Source organism: Pogona vitticeps, chromosome 9 (assembly GCF_051106095.1).
Source record: "Pogona vitticeps strain Pit_001003342236 chromosome 9, PviZW2.1, whole genome shotgun sequence".
NCBI lineage: Eukaryota > Metazoa > Chordata > Lepidosauria > Squamata > Agamidae > Pogona > Pogona vitticeps.
Genome location: NC_135791.1, coordinates 13,817,097 through 13,823,096, shown reverse-complemented (window position 1 = coordinate 13,823,096; position 6,000 = coordinate 13,817,097). Strand labels below are relative to the sequence as shown.

Here is a 6,000-nt window from a genome sequence, read left to right as displayed (position 1 = left end):
CAAGCTGCACAGTCCCAGCGTGCCTTCAGAAGAAGGGAATGGTAAACCAGTTCTGTGTATTCCCTACCTAGAAAACCCTGGAAAGGGTTGCCATAAGTCAGAATCAGGGATGGGGACTCACAAGTCAGGAGTTGCAGTTGAGTACAGTTAAGTTGTACCAGCAACTTGGCGTGTGCTCAACTTGATAACTTTGGGGGAACTTGGACCCATTTGCCCCTTCATGGATTGCTGCCTTGTTGTGGCAAAGGGGCTTGAGTAACTCAGAGAAGCTATGGGCTATGCCGTGCAGGGACACCCAAAACAGACAGATCATAGTGGAGAATTCCGACTAAATGCAATCCACCTGGAGTAGGAAATGGCAATGCCACTCCAGTATCTTTGACAAGAACGCCCCATGATCAGAAACAAAAGGCTAAAAGATATGACACTGGAAGATGGGCCCCTCATGTTGAAAGGAAAGTCCAATGCTGCAAAGAAAAACACTGCATAGGAACCTGGAATGTAAGATCTATGAACCTTGGGAAGCTGGATGTGGTCAAACAGGAGATGGCAAGAATAAACACTGACATCCTGGGCGTCAGTGAACTAAAATGGATGGGAATGGGTGAATTCAACTCAGATGATTATCATATCTACTATTGTGGGCAAGAATCCTGTAAAAGGAATGGAGTAGCCCTCATAGTCAACAAAAGGGTGGGAAAAGCTGTAATGGGATATAATCTCAAAAATGATAGAATGACGTCAATACGAATCCAAGGCAGACCTTTCAACATCATAATAATCCAAGTTTATGCACCAACCACCATTGCTGAGGAGACTAAAATAGACCAATTTTATGAAGATTTACAACACTTTCTAGAACTGACACCAAAGAAAGATGTTCTTCTCATTCTAGGGGACTGGAATGCTAAAGTAGGGAGTCAAGAGATAAAAGGAACAACAGGGAAGTTTAGACTTGGAGTTCAAAACGAAGCAGGGCAAAGGCTAATACAGTTTTGTCAAGAGAACAAGCTGGTCATCACAAACACTCTTTTCCAACAACACAAGAAGCTACTCTATACATGGGAATCACCAGATGGGCAATATTGAAATCAGATTGATTATATTCTCTGCATCCAAAGATGGAGAAGCTCAATACAGTCAGCCAAAACAAGACCTGGAGCTGATTGTGGCTCTGATCATCAGCTTCTCAAAGCAAAATTCAAGCTTAAACTGAAGAGAGTAGGAAAAACCACTGGGCTACTCAGATATAATCTAAACCAAAGCCCTTACGAATACACAGTGGAAGTGAAGAACAGATTTAAGGTACTAGATTTAGTGGACAGAGTGCCTGAAGAACTTTGGATAGAGGCTCGTAACATTGTACAGGAGGCAGCAACAAAAACCATCCCAAAGAAAAGCAAATGCAAGAAAGCCAAGTGGCTGTCCAACAAAGCCTTAGAAATAGCAGAGAAGAGAAGGGAAACAAAATGCAAGAGAGATAGGGAAAACTACAGAAAATTGAACGTAGACTTCCAAAGAATAGCAAGGAGAGACAAGAGGGCCTTCTTAAATGAACAATGCAAAGAAATAGAGGAAAATAACAGAAAAGGAAAAACCAGAGATCTGTTCAGGAAAATTGAAGATGTTAGAGGAACATTTTGTGCAAAGATGGACATGATAAAGGACAAAAATGGTAGGGACGTAACAGAAGCAGAAGACATCAAGAAGAGGTGGTAAGAATACACAGAGGAAGTATACCAGAAAGATTTGGATATCCCGGAGAACCCTGATAGTATGGTTGCTGACCTAGAGCCAGACATCCTGGAGAGTAAAGTCAAGTGGGCCTTAGAAAGCTGGAGTAATCCCAAACCGGAATTAAGATTTCTGGAAGAAATATCAACAACCTCCGATATGCTGATGATACCACTCTGATGGCAGAAAGTAAGGAGGAACTAAAGAACCTTGTAATGAGGGTGAAAGAGGAGAGTGCAAAAAATGGTCTGAAACTCAACATCAAAAAAACTAAGATCATGGCCACTGGTCCCATCACCTCCTGGGAAACAGAAGAGGAAGATATGGAGGCAGTGACAGATTTTACTTTCTTGGTCTCCATGATCACTGCAGATGGTGGCAGCAGCTACGAAATTAAAAGATGTCAGCTTCTTGGGAGGAAAGCGATGACAAACCTAGAAAGCATCTTAAAAAGCAGATATATCACATTGCCGACAAAGGTCTGCATAGTCAAAGCTATGGTTTTTCCAGTAGCGATGTATGGAAGTGAGAGCTGAACCATAAAGAAAGCTGACCGCCGAAGAATTGATGCCTTTGAATTGTGGTGCTGGAGGAGACTCTTGAGAGTCCCCTGGACTGCAAGGAGAACAAACCTATCCATTCTAAAGGAAATCAAGCCTGAGTGCTCCCTGGATGGACAGATCCTGAAGCTGAGGCTCCAGTACTTTGGCCATCTCATGAGAAGAGAGGACTCCCTGGAAAAGACCTTAATGTTGGGAAAGTGTGAAGGCAAGAGGATAAGGGGACGACAGAGGATGAGATGGCTGGACAGTGTCTGTGAAGCAACCAACATGAACTTGACACAACTCCGGGAGGCAGTGGAAGATAGGAGGGCCTGGCGTGCTCTGGTCCATGTGGTCACGAAGAGTCGGACACGACTAAATGACTAAATGACTAAATGACTAAATGACTAAATGACAATGGACTTGCCTTGTCAAGTCTCTGTGGACCTGCCCATGCTGCCATCAGCCTAACTGCTGCTGTCATCCCTGCTGCTACTATCTTCAAAGGCAGCAGGCCCAAATTCCATTCCTGGAGCTGCGCTGCTGTCTTTGCTCACACATGTACCAGCTGGCTGGTGCATGTGGGGTTGGAAGCACCAGTCCAGCTCTGGGAATGGAAGTTGGATTGCTGTCTCTGTGCATTCATGTGCATGCTCAGAGACAGTGGGGCAACGTTTGTCCCAAAACTGGCTCAATGTCTCTGGGCATGCACCAGCCTATCAACTGACTAGCATACGTGTCGGTGGAGGCAGTAGCCTGGGTCTGAAAACGGAAGCCAGGCTTGCTGCCTTTGAAGATGGCAGTGGCTGCAGCAGTGGCAGCAGGTAGGCTGATGGCAGTAGGGGTTGGGGTGGCAGTGGGATGCCAGAGTCTTTGGGACCCAATCCCAAATCCATGTCTTGGGGGGGGGCTGGGCAAATGATTTGAGACACAGACTCGAGGCTTGAGGCTCAGGACTTGGTACCGAAGATTCACTCTCAGACTTGGACCCTAAAACTTTGACTTGGGACTCTGGTCTCAAGACTTGCCAACAACCCCGGTCAGAATTAACTTCATGGAACAAAATTATTCGGGACGGAATAGCATTGTAGATCATATAAGAGACTAAGAACACATTGGCATTTCAGCCTGTCGTAACTCAGTGGCTACGCCACCACACTGTAAGCCAAAAATGGTCCCTAATGGTACACCTTTTATATTGCCCCCTGAAAGTAATGTATGAAAGTAAGATAAAATAAGTATATTGCAAAGATTTTTAAAAAGAAACACAACAGCAGGGCTTATCATCTGGTAAAATTACTAATGGAAGGATTTTAAAACAGCTACATCCATAGTTCCCAAACTTGTGCTTCCACATGTCATTGTACTATAGCTTCCAGAAAGCCGACCTATTTGGCATCTAGAAGTTGAGGTTGAATAACATCTGGGAACCCAAGTTTAGGAACTATTGTAAGATATCCAAGTTATGAGTGAAGAAATTCCCAATAGTACACGGCATCTAGATGAGGTGAAAGTCATAAAGCAATGTTCTGTTTCACAAGACTTTAATGTTCAGTGACCAAAAGAGTCTGAGAAAACTGTGCATTCTAATCTGTTTGCCCCATCTTTCAAATTGAGTTTTACAATTATAATAGGAAAGAGGATGATCCACCTTGTGGGATTGTTTTTTTTTTCCCTTCTTTGTAAAATAATAATAAAAAAATCAAAACATTATTTTAAAAATGAAAAGAAAACCAGTCTTTCAATATTACAGGTTTCATTGGTACAAGGCAATTTGTAAAACATGTCACACTCAGTAGCAGCTCTAGGTCTTGAGACATTCTTGAGGTACTCGCTGTTTTATAATGGCTTGGGTAGTCCCTGATATATTGTCAAAATGGAGGACAAAAGGGGGAACTTCTTTGATTGAAATTTCATATGCTAATTTATATGGATAGACATAAAATCAAAAATAGTTTTTATTAAGGATGTGTACCCTATGTGGCTGAATACAGAAACACTAACCAAATCAGGGCTGCTTGTGCACCTCTGTGGTGACCATGGGATGGAAAAAAGAGCCCCATGCGCTCAAGGAGTAGAGTGCCCCACCACCACAGATTTCTCAATTTAAAACTGACAATTAGAACAAGAAAAAAAGCCTTTACCCTACGCACCTTGCAGTTTAATATCATGGTACAAGCAAAACACATCCCAGGGTTAGACAATAGCTTAGGAGATGTACTATCCCGTCAACAGATCGAGCAATTGAGAGAATTCACTCTGGGAGCCAGTGAATACCCCAAGTCACTACCTCCCAAGGTTTGGCACATTGGCAGGATGACACTGAAAGAGTGATAGGTTTGGCATTGCCCCCCCCCCCCGAAACGCAAGGGGTATGCTGCAGGGAGTATAGAATTCCAGGAGTTTAGTAGCCTGATAGGACTGGATCAGTTATGACCAGCACTGGTAGAGCAACTTCAGCAATACATTGTTAACTCCACAGCTCTGCAGCTATTTTAGGCTGCATTAACAGAAATATAGTTTCCAAATCCTGTGAGGTACTAGTTCCACTCTATTCAGCACTGGTTAGGCCTCACCTTGAGTATTGTGTTCAGTTCTGGACACCACACTTCAAGAAGGATGCTGACAAATTGGAACAAGTTCAGAGAAGGGTGACAAGGATGATCAGGGGGCTGGAAACCAAGCCTTATGAGGAAAGGCTTAAAGAATTGGGTATGTTTAGCCTTGAGAAAAGAAGACTGAGGGGAGATATGCTAGTACTTTTCAGCTACTTCAAAGGCTGTCATGCAGAGGAGGGGCAGGATCTGTTCTTGATCATCCCAGAGTGCAGGACATGCAACAATGGGCTCAAGTTACAGGAAGCCAGTTTTTATTTGAATATCAGGAAAAAACACTCCTAACTGTAAGAGCAGTATGACAGTGGAACCAGTTACCTCGAGAGGTGGTGAGTGCTCCAACACTGGAGGCATTCAAGAGAAACTTAGACAATCACCTGGCGGATATGCTTTGACTTGCATTCCTACATCGAGCAGGGGGTTGGACTTGATGGCCTTGTAGGTCCCTTCCAACTCCACTATTCTATGATTCTATATGTGGGATCTGAGCTGTTAAAAATAATTTTAAAAGATATACGTTATATGATTGAAAGCAAGGACAGGGAAATTGGAAATATCAGTAACAGGGAAGAGACTGAGTCAGCATCGGTGGCGAAGGAGACTGGCAACTTCATGTTTGAATGAAGCCCAGGACCTTTCCTGAGCAGTCCAATTGCTGAAACACTGGGGAACATCTGTGAATGAGGTTATTGTGGCATAATAGTTGCACGATACATTTTTTTTAGCTGCAGGGTGACCTGAGGGACTGCAGTCACTGTAGCATACCGCCTTGCCTTTGCCTTTTTCACCTTATTTTTGAAAACTTGGCTAGGCCATTAGGACTTGATTCCTGATGCTGGCCCTAGTAACACTGTCAAAGAATATATGATTGATTTAAAATCTCTTTGTACATCCAAGGAGACTTGCTCACCTAAGCTCAGACAGAGTGATGGAATTCCAGAAACAATAGCATGCTAACAATGGACTGATATTTCCTGATCAGCTTCTGAGTCCAGTGCAAGGCTAGGTGGAACAACACCTCCCAGAATAGGTCATTCCAGACACCTGTGCTTTGGCAAACACTCAACACCCCTTCCAAACTTTGCCTATTCCTGTTAATGTCCACAAAA

At 43.5% G+C, this 6,000-nt stretch overlaps 1 long non-coding RNA gene across 1 annotated transcript in view; it reads left to right on the top strand.

Moving 5' to 3' along the window:
* LOC144584298 (uncharacterized) overlaps positions 1–6,000 on the top strand; it is a 195,153-nt gene continuing 189,153 nt past the window's right edge. Inside the window, exon 1 of the long non-coding RNA XR_013538456.1 lies at positions 1–1,626. This is a non-coding gene — a long non-coding RNA (uncharacterized LOC144584298). The remainder of the gene's footprint in view (positions 1,627–6,000) is intronic.